The sequence below is a fragment of the Onychostruthus taczanowskii genome, unplaced genomic scaffold, assembly GCF_017590055.1.
Source record: "Onychostruthus taczanowskii isolate IOZ18803 unplaced genomic scaffold, ASM1759005v1 scaffold2, whole genome shotgun sequence".
Classification (NCBI taxonomy): Eukaryota; Metazoa; Chordata; class Aves; order Passeriformes; family Passeridae; genus Onychostruthus; species Onychostruthus taczanowskii.
In genome coordinates this window covers 2,569,311-2,582,867 of record NW_024499239.1, presented here as the reverse complement: position 1 = coordinate 2,582,867, position 13,557 = coordinate 2,569,311, and the positions used below count along the sequence as shown (strand labels likewise).

General features: G+C 36.3%; 1 protein-coding gene across 1 annotated transcript in view; it reads right to left on the bottom strand.

Annotated features, from left to right (window-relative positions):
* Positions 1-13,557, bottom strand: part of DLC1 (DLC1 Rho GTPase activating protein) — a 245,481-nt gene that overhangs the window by 222,614 nt on the left and 9,310 nt on the right. The window contains exon 2 of the mRNA XM_041402661.1: positions 10,840-10,930. The gene's annotated coding sequence lies outside the window, so the exon portion shown is untranslated. The remainder of the gene's footprint in view (positions 1-10,839; positions 10,931-13,557) is intronic.

Genomic DNA, 13,557 nt, shown 5'->3' with positions numbered 1-13,557 from the left:
CCTTCTCCAGGGAAGTTTTGGTTGGTTTTATTGGCTTTGTCATGGGCAGGTGGAAGCTTAGCCTTTTTGGTCTTCATTAGACATTAGAGTGGTTTGCTAATCTTTCTTTAAAGAAAGAATTAAAGATTTTATTGAATTCATTATAATTACCACAAAGATTTTTTTTTGTCACTAAAACTGCATTGCTGATTCCAAGTAGAAAACAAGATCACATACAGCTTTCATCTTGAAGGGTTTCCACTTCCCTTTCTGCAGAATAAATATTCTATTCATCCCTTGCTTATGCTTTCTTCCTCTTTCCATTTTTGATATTTTCATTGGCAGTATTTGGTTCTTGCATGGTATTCTAAAATAGAGAACATTTCTCCAAATTTAGCTTAGTAAGACATTTTTTCCCTCTCTCTCACATTCCCTACTTTCCTTAGTCTGACTGCCATGATTGTTCAAAGCTTCCCAGCTGCTAGTCCTTCTAGAAGTGGCAAAAGTGACAATGATAAAGACTGTTTTCACATCTTTTTTCAAGACCACATGTTTAACTTGAGCAAAACCATGATAAGCACAACAGTAGGCTTTGAGTGTGTGCAATATTTGAGCAACAATGATTTTTCCCTCAGAGAGAAGCAATCTCAAATTGCAATGGTCAAAAGAAGCAAAACATACCAGAGTAAATAACAGCATTATGTGTAGGTTTTTTTCTCATTATAAGAGTGAGGGTAAAGGAAACTTAAGAGAACTACTCCATCTTTTATGAAAGCAACTCCAATTAGAGTTTCTGTATGAACAAATTTTAAAGTTTCAAGGAACCTCTCCACTGAACTAATTAGACAACTGTGAAATTTTGTTTTGGAACAAAAGATTATGCTGGTAAAACAACCCAAAATGAACATCAACATACAGTGCAATTCAGTATTGATTGTAAAACTCATTTTTAAATATCATTACCTGATATACTAATTAGATTTTAATAAATGTCAAAGGAATAGGGAAAATGCATCCTGTTATAAAAGTGGGTAAAAAAAGAAAAAAGTCTATTTTTCAAGTCACTTGAGCGAAGATGGTAATAAAAAGATACCTGACAAAGAGTGGCAAACTATATACAGCAAATGTTTGTGGGGAAGATCAAAGAGTAGAAACACATAAGGGGAAAAGATACCAGCTATTTATGTTTAAAAAGAACTGAGGTAAAAATGAAAGGAAGTAAAAAAAAAAGGAGTATATGCTCTATTAAGATCTGAGAACTCCAGCAGTTTTTCTCACCTAAAACTGGTCAGAATCAGACCTGAAGACATTCAGCAGATGACATATTCAAATTAAAAAACAGGAACTGTTTTATTCTGCCTCCCATGAAAAACTGATATTTAAAGGTAACATAAGATAAAAGAGATAAACACAACCAAGAGAAGAATTTTGGATAACCTTATTTTGTCATCTGATAATTCAAAGAAGAAAAATACAAAATTATCAGTGTTTAATATGAGTCCAACTTCCACGTCCTTTATGCCATAGTAGATTTGTAAGATTAGTTTACATACTGGGGAAAAGAGAGATTAAAACCATCTTTCCTGAGAGAGAGGCAGGCATCTGGAATTCTTCCCAGACATCACAGAAAATTTTCAAACAAAACTTGTAAGTGTTCAAAGTGATAAATATATCAAGGATGTGTATTGTACTCTTTTATATGGAGTTTTCATTTCAAGTTGTTTCCTCTATTTGTATGTTTAGTAACATAGACATACAAATATACATCAAGATAAGGTATATCCAACACTTTCATATCCGCTGATTTCTAAAATGCTTTTTTTGTTATTTCTCTTGTCTTTAATATATCAAATTTTGCATTAGAAATGGACAGTATTTTTATAGTAGACATGAACTCTTGTCTGTCTAACCAAGATCAATGCTTTAATTTTCTTGGTTAGGCTCATGGGCATACTATTTTCAGTGAACTGACCCTTTCTATTATGTGCCAGCTTAGTTTTAAATATATTATGGCAAATTTTCAGTTACTTGGTTTCCTTTGTGAGTTAAGGAGACATGATATTTCTTTTTCTTCTTTACAATTCAAGATAGTAAGTACTGACTCCATGCTGACTGTCATAATTACCTAGAAGACACCTAAAAGCAGGTGCTAGCACAAAGTTAATATACTAATCTAAGGATTCAAAGCACAGCACAAATGGAAATACTGAAATATGCTGTTCTGCATATCTGGGTAACCCATAAATCCCATTAGGTATGATTTCTAAAGATCAAAGCCATTTAAAATATTTCTACACGTCTTGCAGTTAGAAAGAACTAGCCTACCACAAAACTTCTCTTTTTGAAGAGAAGGTGTTCCTGGTACATAGTGGCCCTTATGATTAAAACAGTTAGAGTAAACTGTGTATTTTATCAACCTGAAAAGGTGGAGACAAAGACCTGTTCACTTTAGTCAGTACTACCTTCTTGGGTATACTTCCCACATTCACATGTTTCCTAGATGAACTACAGGGAACAAGGTAAGAAAATCCTAATACGAAAGGACTAAAAGGAAGATCTGCAAATTGCTATGGCCAAGTCTGATACAGAGTTCTGTTACTGAAGCAGGGTTCCTAATAGAGATCAAATAGAAAAAGTACTTAAGAATGCATAGGAAGACAAGTTTCTTCTGAAAAGGAGCTGTAGTGATGCAAAAAATTTATTTCCAACCAAAGTACAACTTGAAATATTTCAGCACCTCATTAACAGCCTTATAGCGAAATACTACCTATATATAATGCTTTACATTTATTTTTCTGCTGATTCAAATTTTATAATCAAAATTTCAATTTCTTCTATAATAGTAATAAATGGGGGGGGGGGGTTATATTTTAGGTTAGGTAATTCAGAGAAAATTGCCAAATATGTAACACTAATACTTTTGAGAAGTAAGCATCCAAAGTAACACAAATCTTAAGACTTGTGAATCTCAGGACTTTAAGTTACATTTCTCACTAAGAGAGAAACCCTCATGACAACTGTCACAAAGGACTGTGATGCCTAGATAACTCTGCTCAGAAAGGTGTAATTCCACTGGCATTTCTGAGGACATGACAGCTATTAAAACATAGAAAGAGGGATGTGGATTTATACTGTAATTTATTTATGTCACAGTTGTAAATTAATATAGTAAGTGATTTACAGTGACTACAACTAAAAAAAAAGAGTTTTACCAAAACATTTTTCTCTTTTAAGCAGATCTATCCAGCTAGCAACATGCATAACTTGGAATTTCTCCTTCCACACTTGCAGTTCAGAAATTTAACCTCATAAACAGATGGAAGCAATCATATATCGCATGGGGTTTGAGAGAACTAGAAAAATGAGCTGGTCTGCAAGATGAAAAATCTTTAGAACAACTGAGTTACAAGCTCAGTGTTCAGGTCCAGTTTCTCAGTTCATGAGATTTTGCTCACATTGCAATAAAATTTTCCCATTCCAGCATAGTTCAAATTGCAATCAGCACATTTAAAGCCTATTCATAATAGGAAACTTCAGGAAGATTTGGAGATGAATCCTGATGTACATAACTAAATAATGTCCCAATACCATCCTTTGAAAGATAATTTTTGGGGGCAGATCTTCAACTCCTGGAAGGTTTCTTTCCCACCTTGAGCTCTCTTTCCCCCGGCCCTTTATTTTTTTCTTTTTTTTTCCCCAGGTACCAGTATTTGTAATTCAGGTTTAGTCTCTACTTTGTCATGGAATAACTTCTTTAGCTAAATGCTTCACAACTTGCTTCATTTACCCTGTTCAAAGAAACCCTTAAGATCTCCTACCTATCTGAAAGGTTGTTAAAGGATCCTGTGGGGGTTATCTATGCTGTGCAACATGCATACCCAGGCCACGAGAATCCAGAATAGACAGAGATCTTCATTCTCCTTCAGTGACTTGACTTTTGCCACCTGACCAAAAGCCAGGAGTCAGTGCAAAGACTAAACAGAACAAGGGAACAAGGGGACACTATGGGAACAGTAAGGAAGCTTCTCAAATTTTCAGGCTTAATTAATGATGAGGGAGTAAAGAGAAAAGATTTGTTTTTTTGTAGGCTTTCCAAAGATTTATGAAGTACATTGTAGAGCATGGGGCACAGGGTCAATCCTCTATCAGATGAATTTGAGATTTTAGTTTCTTCTAATCAGATTCTTCTAATCTTCTATTTTCTACCAGTTACTTTATTCTTCAAACTGATGTGGGAGAAAGAGAGGACAGGCAAAGTCTAAACATGCCAGATCATAATCAGCAGCACGACATACCAGACATACTCCACCTCACCATAATTTTCACGCATCCAGTCCAGCCATGCTTTTCAATTATGGATTTATTTTAAGCTCCAAAATGCATATGGCTACACAGTGTGCAACACTCACACATCCTGAAGACTGGGTCCAGTAAGTACCTGACAAAGTCCACAGATGCCATAGAGCATGTTGAGCTGTGTTGGATCATACCCAATAACACACTTAGATTCCCCTGCTATGAATCATGCTATGAGTCAAGGCCTAGTTTGGTGTAGCACAGCCAGCTTTGTTTGAAGAAATTACTGTTAATGCATGGCAAAATAAATTCTAATGTAGAATGATTCTGTCACATAAATCATAGATTGGCAGAAGAAAGTATAGAAATAGGTAATGGTAATCATATGCCAGTTTCTCATGTGATGCAGTTGATATGACTGGTTAACATTCAGTAGAATGAAGCTACAAATTTTTAAAAAGTTCTTTAGTCAAAAAATACAAATGAACAATGGAAATGTAATACATATTATGCACTTTAACACATAGTTTGTCTGTGTCATCTCTTAAAACGTACTTTCAAGACATTTGCACAAAGCCTTTAGTATTGTTCAAAATACAAGGTTAGGAATGCAATTCAGTTTAGAGGGTAAGGTACTATTAGAAGTTTGGGAGATAAGATGTCGAGAGCTCTGTGATAGCACAGTATTCATTGTCATGTCTGGCTTCATAGTTTGTTGTATTACTGGCTCTTTTAGAGAGGTAAGAACAATAAGCCTTTAGCCTCCTATGCTTTTAGCAACAATTCAGTTCTGAGTAATTTCAAAGGAAACTTTTCCCCATTAAGTTTTATAACACTGAAGATATTTTAGAGAAGTTTTACATATTTTAATGATTTAACTGGAAATTTCAGCAGGCACTGTGTTCCTGAACTACTCAGCGTTTTAGAATAGTTATTAGTGGAAATATAAAAGTACATGCACTGCCAAATTAATTCCAGATTTATGGTAAGTCCAGGTAAGTAGAAAGTTTTCTTCATGGCTTAGGTTTTTTATTACACAAAAGCAATATATATAGCAAATAAGCATAATGTATGGAATAAATTTCCCTATCTCTGCCTCCTGAATTTGAGTTTATTGATTGATGAATTTCCTGGCAAAGAAAATAAGTTTTGATGAGATCAGCAGGAGTCTGTGACTGATCCTAAGAGAACACTTGGTTGGTATCAATAGATGATGCTGTATTTTAAGGGTTTTGAGAATCTGACAAGGAAATTATTTGAGGAGAGTGAGGGTGCCAGAAGATGGCAGCAGAAATGTCATAAGAAGGTGTCACAAGGATGAAAGCTGTAAATGATGCAAAAGAAAAAGTGAGCTGTTGCTAGCAGTGTTTGTTCCTGAGGTGAATGCAAGAGTTTTACAGAAAACATTGCAGGCTAATAAGGTCTCTTTTACTAAATGTAAACATTTCCTCTCTCTTGCATCTCCCTGTTAGGCAATGATACTTAAGAAACAGGAGCCAAGGACACAAAATTTAATGCAACAACAACCTAATGAGGAAATACTTTGTTCCATGCTTGTTTCTTCAATGAAGCAACCTCTGAGGCAACTGCAGATACATAGTAAGACTGGTACCAGTACTACTAACTAATTAGTTGTAGCTGTAATGTAGGTTACTGTTATTGAATTTTATTTTTTTTACCGAGTGTTCATAAAATTCAATATGAACAATATTCACATCAAATCTTTTTGCAAATAAGCACAGGATGGCATGTTTTAATATTTTTTTGCATTAAGTTCCTATGTTGAATGAGATAATGTCTTGATGCATTGCCATCTTCAGAGCCACCAGAAAATTAGGATGATATTTTGTAATTTTTCCAGTGTAACTGAACCCCTGAGTTGCAGTGTCACCAATGATAAGATTTTAATGTTGAAACAAAGTTTCTACTAGACATGCACAGTCACAAGGAAATAACCCAAAACATACAAACCAAAAAAACACACACAAAACCACCCCCCCCCAATCCCTCCTCAAATATATCTGTTCCAAGAAGAGCATAATGTTAAATATCCACCCTTTAACTATGCCAGTGTGGTTTTGTGGTTTAATATACTATAGTATGTGAAAGGTGAAATAGAGCTATAGCAAATATTTGTCTGCATGCCCACAAAAAGTTAAATATACCTAAATATAACTGCCTCACTAAATCATTCCAAAGCCCATCATCAAAAAATACTGGAGGATGAGCTCACTCACAAGTGAACTTTTATATATACATATGTGTCACTGTGTCTTCTCCCCCTCCACCTTTGGACTGTGGAAGTCCAAAAAGCCCATGTACACACAACATCTGGGCAATGCCCACACTCAATATGAAGCAGCACAGACATCTGTGACTAATATCCAGATCATTCCATTTGTTGGACTCAAGACAATAAAAACGGTGGATGAAGTTTAAAGAATTTTTTTTGAGGACTTGTGAGTGGCCAGCCAGTATGACTAAGATACAGGCATTTTCTAAATGCTTCAAACAGACTTCAGTCTGACTGGTCAGAGTCCCATGTGGTCAGTATGGAAAAAGGGGAAACCAGTAAAAAAAAAAACCTCCCATCCTATTGGATGTTAAGCAGGTCCCTGCATAACTTATTCTTGATAACCCTTCCCCTCAAAGTCATACGGCCAAAATAGTGGAAACTACTTTGGTGCATTGTTGTCACAAGACTGTAAGCAAATTCAAGAGAATTGAAAGGAAAAAAGTCAAGAGTTGCATAACAGACTGGAAATGTCAAGAGAAGGATTGAGATAAGTATGTATTTTTGCCATCTGAGAAATATATGAGTAATGCAGAGTTATAAAAATATTATCTACAAAAACTAAGGAAGCATAAGATGAAGGGACAATTGCAAGATGGTTTAATTATAATGCAGCCTCAATAAAAGGGCATTTAGGGAAAAAAACAATAAATTTCTATTTCCATCAAACTGTAGGGTAAAATAATCTTCTGTTCCAATGTCTTGCAAAGTGTTTTCTAAAACTCTGTTGCATGTGTGAATCTGCTCTTTCTGCTGACTGCAAAGAACCCAGAGACATAGTAAAGTCAAACAGCAAAAGGAGGGAAGGTGTTACCTGTAAGGGTGGTGAGACAATGTAACAGGTTGTCCAGATGTGCCCAGATGTGGATACCCCATCCCTGACAGAATTCAAAGCCAGGTTGGATGGGGCATTGAGTGACCTCGTCTAGAGGAAGACCATGGCAAGAACTTTGGAACTCGATTGTCTTTAATGTCCCTTCCAACCCAAACCATTCCATGATTAATAAGCCATCACTAATTTATTAAGGAGAATGAGGATCTCAAGAAAGACATAATCCAGGAATATATAGAAAGATACTTAAAATATATAATAAAAACTTAAAAACAACAAAATACTAAAGAATCATGCTGAACCCAGCTGGACCTGCCCACCTGTATGATGTGTCTCACTGAACAGTGTTGTAATGATGCAGTTGGCATTTGAAGTTGAGTTCAATGGTAAATTTAAACTGATTCTGCATGTGCTGCTCTGCCACTACATCCCACAGGAAAACCAGTGTGAATTTATTTCATATATTTGAAATTTACATGAGGACATGAATAGTCAAATATGTGCAACCCATATTACTCTCAGTTCAGATATCACACATACTATTATCAATTTATAGGTTTATTCTGTGTTTGAAAGTTCAGGAAGACCACAGCAGATGAAATTGGTAGGTTCTTATGTTTGTGCAGCCTCCAGTTGTCATCCAATAGTTCTTCAAACCCTGTAGAGTGTATTGATCTATGTACAAGAGTAGTCTCTCCTCTTTGGAAATCATAACTGGATGCCACCTGACTCTTTACATGTTAATTTACAGCCAAGACTAGACTATGAGGGATACCTGATCTAAAAGAAAATATTAGACTTTGGATTATGCTGACACTGGAGTTTGCAACTTTTACTGCAGATAAATTTCCAGAGTCTAAGAACATTCAGACTCAGTAAGTTTCTGAAATGAAACAGAACCAAAATAGACTCGAGAGAGCTGCTAAAAGGATGGGGTCATAACCAGGACATAATTTATTGTCAAATCAAAAGCATTGATTTCAACAAGAATAAGAATCTAGCCATAAAATAATTCCCACAATCCACCCACATTAAGAAGATTTTGCTGTGAGACAGACTGCAGGTTGAGGTTTGGGCAGATATGACCAATTTAGGCAAAGGAAGAAAAGATGAAGACAGCTTCTGCTGACTCTGAAAAAGAAATATTGACTTAGAGCCAAGATTTCCCTGCTATGCAAGAAGCTGTACCATAGAGCTTAAAGTGGACATGACTACTCACTTCCCCAGATGTGTCAGCTGCTAGCTATTATCTTTTGATACAATAGGGTTTATTATAAGTAAGTGGTCTTATGCTAAGTTAATACCTTTCATTTATTTTTCCGCATTATACCACAGAAGATTCCACATGGTATAAGTGGCAAAAAGACCAGCTAGATTGTAGCATTTATATAGAATCACATTCTCCTTCTGTGCTCGAAGATGTTCTCTGCCTGAACCTAAGCAATAGTCATAAAATGCTCTTATCTGTCCTTACCTGCTTTACTGTTTTACCTTCTACAGAAACTTTGCTGCTCTTCTAGTTCCTCAATTGAGGAAGTTGAGTTGAGTTACACTTCATAGTAATAATTTCCTACCACATGGTACATCCTACCCAGCCTTTTGTCTTTATCAGCAAGCAGATCATTTCCTTGGCACGATTTTTTTTTTTTTTTTTTTTTTGCTTCATTTACCCAAACTTGAAACAACAGTATCCTCTTTGGGTAGAGTGCAAACCAATTTTATGGACTGGGGTTCTGGAATAATTCTTATAATGTATGAAAGGTGTGTCCTAGAACCTCTCTAAATTGTATTTTCTCTGCTTGTTTTAACTGCAACATTTCAGCAGTAAGATATCCACAGGTGGAGAACTACAAGTCAGTCTCATGTCTATGCCTGCCAAGATCATGGATCAGATCCTCCAGGTAACTATTGTAAAGGCAGACAGAAAATAAAGATGTGATGGGTGATAGCAAACATGGCTTCTCCAAAGTCAAATTGTGCCTGAAAAATTTGGTAGCCTTCTATGATGGATATAGAGCTAGTGGATGGGGGAAGACTGACTAACATCTACCCATACTTGTGCAAAGCATTTTACACTGTTCCACATGACATCCTTGTCTCTAAACTGGAAAGTTACAGATTTGATGGACAGACCATGCTGTGGAAAGAGAACTGCCTGGATGGTTGCACTCAGAGCTGCATTTGGCAGCATGATGTCCAGGTGAAGAGCAGTGACAAGTGCTGTTCCTCAGGGGTAGGTGTTGGAACTGGCACCATTTAACATCTTTGTCGGTGACATCGATGGCAGTATTGAGCACACCCTCAGCAAGCCTGAGTGTGACACCAAGCTGTATCAACAGAATTACTTCATGTTGCCACAACTTCTTGTATTCCTAAAGTGGGAATAAAAACCACACCAACACACCAATGTTTTGGCAGTGGCTGGACAGTGCTTACACAGCTCTGAGGTTTTCTTCCCCCTGACTCTGCCTCCCTCAGCATGCAAAGCTGAGCCTTACAAGAAGCTGGGAGGAGACAGCTGACTCATACTGGCCAAAGGGATATTCCATACCATATGACATCATGCTCAAAAGTAAAAACTCAGGGAAAGAAGGGGGAAGGGGGGACATAGTTATGGTATATGTCTTCCAAAGTAGCTGTTATATTTTCTGAAGCCCTGCTTTACAGGAAATGGCTAAACCTCTGCTTGCTGATGGGAAGTAATTAATAAATTCCTTGCTTTTCTTTAGTGTGTTGTCCTGGAAGACTCCCTGCTGCCATCCTAAACAAGAAGGACTCACAGTACTACTTATGCTGCTGAAGTTTTAATGTCTTCTTTTTCCCCTGTTAAAAGTAGTCCATGTTGCTAAAACTGAACTGGGTATTGCTAAGTAGTGTGACGGCACCATAATCTTGAAATTAAGCCACATATCTACTGGACTGTCTGCACCAAATATTTTGGCATTTTGCCATCAGATTGAGTGATCTTTCATACACTGAGAGATGTGTACTTCTGAACTGTTTGGGAAGATTTCACATTGCTCTGCAGTTCTGAAGTGAGCTCTGTGCAGACCTTCACCAGAGAACATTTTGTTATCCTGAATTTTTGCTGCAGGTTAACCCAGCAACATGGTACAGCAGCTGTCTACCCATCTGTTTATCTCATGGACTCAGGAAAAAGGACTCTAAAGCATTAAAAAAAAGTCCTCCCAAAGGAAATGGTTTATATCATCAGTCTTTTCTCCAGTGATAGATAAATTGCCCAAAATACTGACAAAACTGATGGGAAATTCCCCAGCAGGGCTTTAGTACAGAGGGCTGATGCTAGAGTGTATGCTGTCAAATACATCTTCTCAAGTGGTGTATTTGCAATCTCTAAATTCAAATTATTTCTTTACCCCATTGAAAATGGTGTGAGGGCTTTCATGGAAAAAATTACTAATGGGATGGTGAGAGGAACCTTGAAATTTTCAGTGACTGCAGAGGCTGTAGGCTGCCGTCATGTTCTCTTATGATGCATCCCAAAGTGCAGCAATACCAGAGACCTAGACCTGCAACAGCAAAAAGAAACACCAGATTGCTCAGAAGATGCTGAACACTTCATTTGGAGGACATGTCATGAGGACACAATCAAAAAACATAGCAAAAAGACATAACTGTGTAGACAATGTCCAATAAAAAGCCTTTAGCTCATTGTTAATTAAATCACCTCCACTGTCCTGTTGTATCTATCTAGTCCTGCCCTATTTGATGGTTTTTAGCACAGCAGAGGCACGTGGCAGGAATACCTTTCAGCACACCAGGAGTATACAATAGAGATCTTCAAAACCAAGGGCAGAGGGACGTAGGTCCTCAACCACTAGTTCTTGTAAGCTTTGGGAAACACATATAAAATCACTCTGGTGTAATTTACTTCATGCTTTTTTAGGGGAATTTAGAAGGAGAGAAATTAAAAATACAAGATGCAAAATATCTTTAAAAAATATTTCCTTGGATTTTCAAGTTATTTCCAAGTTCCATCCAAAGAAAAAAGCACTAATAGAGTAAGAAGTGCATTCCTTATTTCAGTATACATCAAATGTTAATGATAAGTGTCTCAGTTCAGCCACAGCTTCTCTCCCAGGATGAGTACAGGTACCTTCAGAACTGCAGCGTGCCAGATGTTCCACAGAATAATGAAGCCCACGCATAAAAAACACAGAAAAATTATGCAAAGAACATTGTTTAAAATGCTCTGCTGTCTCTTGGATTATTTCCTGAAGCTTATTATTCCAATCATCTGGAACATAAACCTGACTTCAGCATCTGTTATTCTCTTCTACAGCAGCTCGCCATTGCCTTTGACTGTTGCTTTTGTATACAATTCTTTATCAAACCTAATTGGAAACAGCATTGAAACCAACACTTACCATCTCCCTATGCTGCTTAACCCCTCTGCATCCAGAACATTGCTGAACATTGCGCAAGAAGATGTAATCCTTTGAGAAGCAAAGGATTCTCTCCATTGCTGAACCAGATAAGACCTCCTCATCACTGGGACTGCAGGGTATCTAGATGTCCCATGAAAACAAGCTTAGAATTTCAGGGTTTCAAAGCTGCCAGTTATGAACAGAGACAGAAGCATCCTGCTGTGTGAGTCTTATGGAACTGACAAGAAAAAGCAAAGTTTGGTACCTTATAATCCCACACACACATCACAGTCACCTACTAGTACAGGCTTGGGGTTTATGGTAAGAACTGTAGATATTCCTCAAAGGTGAAATATATTTAGTCCAGGCACAGATAATCTCCTCCCATTTTATTTCTAGTATTAACATTAGTTATGGCCGTGTTGCAGATTTTTTGATGTATTAGTTCAAAAGAGATAAAAAAGAAACCAAGAGGATATATTTTGTAAAAAACAATTTTAGGTTAATACTTAGAAAATGGATGATTCACAAGATGAACTGCAGGTCACAGGGGAAGCATAAAGCCTTTCATTTCCAGGTATCACTGATTTGCTTTCATTTGTGCTCCTTGATTATATACCTAAATCTTTACGAACTTTGAATTTTGGTCAACTGAAGCATAAATATGACATTAAAACAGATGTTTCATGGGAGAAATAGGATAAAGAATAAGGAATGTTTCTGTACAAAACATATTTGCATCTTCATAAATGAAGTAACACAAATCTTTTAATTCCTTAACTGGTTTCATGGTGTGACTGTATAACAACTTTATGTTTTACTTCATTTGGAGACTACTTGACTACCGCATATATAGAAATTCAATGTTTCTAATTTTATAATTTTAAACTGATGTTTTGGGTCAACATATTACATAATCTGTAATAAATAGCTTATTTGCTGAAGAAAATAGAGGAATCAATAAAAATCAAATTCACTGTCCTATAAATATGAAGTGTCTTAAAAGTGACTCAGAGAAACCAACTGGCTTTACAAAGTCAACATTAGATGTATTCCTAAGCCACAAATGTGGATAAGTCTATGACAATATCCTCCAGCAATTTATATTTCCCTCAACTCATGCATTACATCAGCTCCAAGATATTCCTATATGAGTTTAAAGTTTAACTAATGACCAGAAAACTTTATTCACTTTCTCCAAATCACATATTTTTCCTCAAATGTCAGATATTCTGGACTAGAATTTTTTTTTCCAGTCAAAGCAAATACAATGAAATGAATGCTACTGTGGGTCCAGCTTCCCACAGTACCTTCAGCTCAGACCCCTTCATTTTTGATGGAAATGTGAACTTTTAGATTATATGTGTTGAAGTTAAACCTTCAGTAGTGTCCCTGATCAATGGAATCACCAGCCTTGTAACTTATGAAAAAATATGGATACTGATGGGTACTACAGCTATAACTGCTGTAAATATTTAATATTCTTCTGCCTGAAATAAGACAAAGAACGGAAAAGGTATCCAAAGGTATCTACTTTATTGCTCTAATGATTAAATTATTCTTTAAGAAAGAAAATTATACAGTTACCTTCTCTCTCCCTCTCCCTCTATCTCTATATATATATGAGTACATAATGCATGCAGATTACATATTTTTTTCTCTACTTATTCATATGTAGAACCATATCACTCATTTAAATATGAATAAGTATTTAATCAAATTATTCTTCCACATAACAATTTTGACATGTTTAGAAAGCTAGCTTGCTC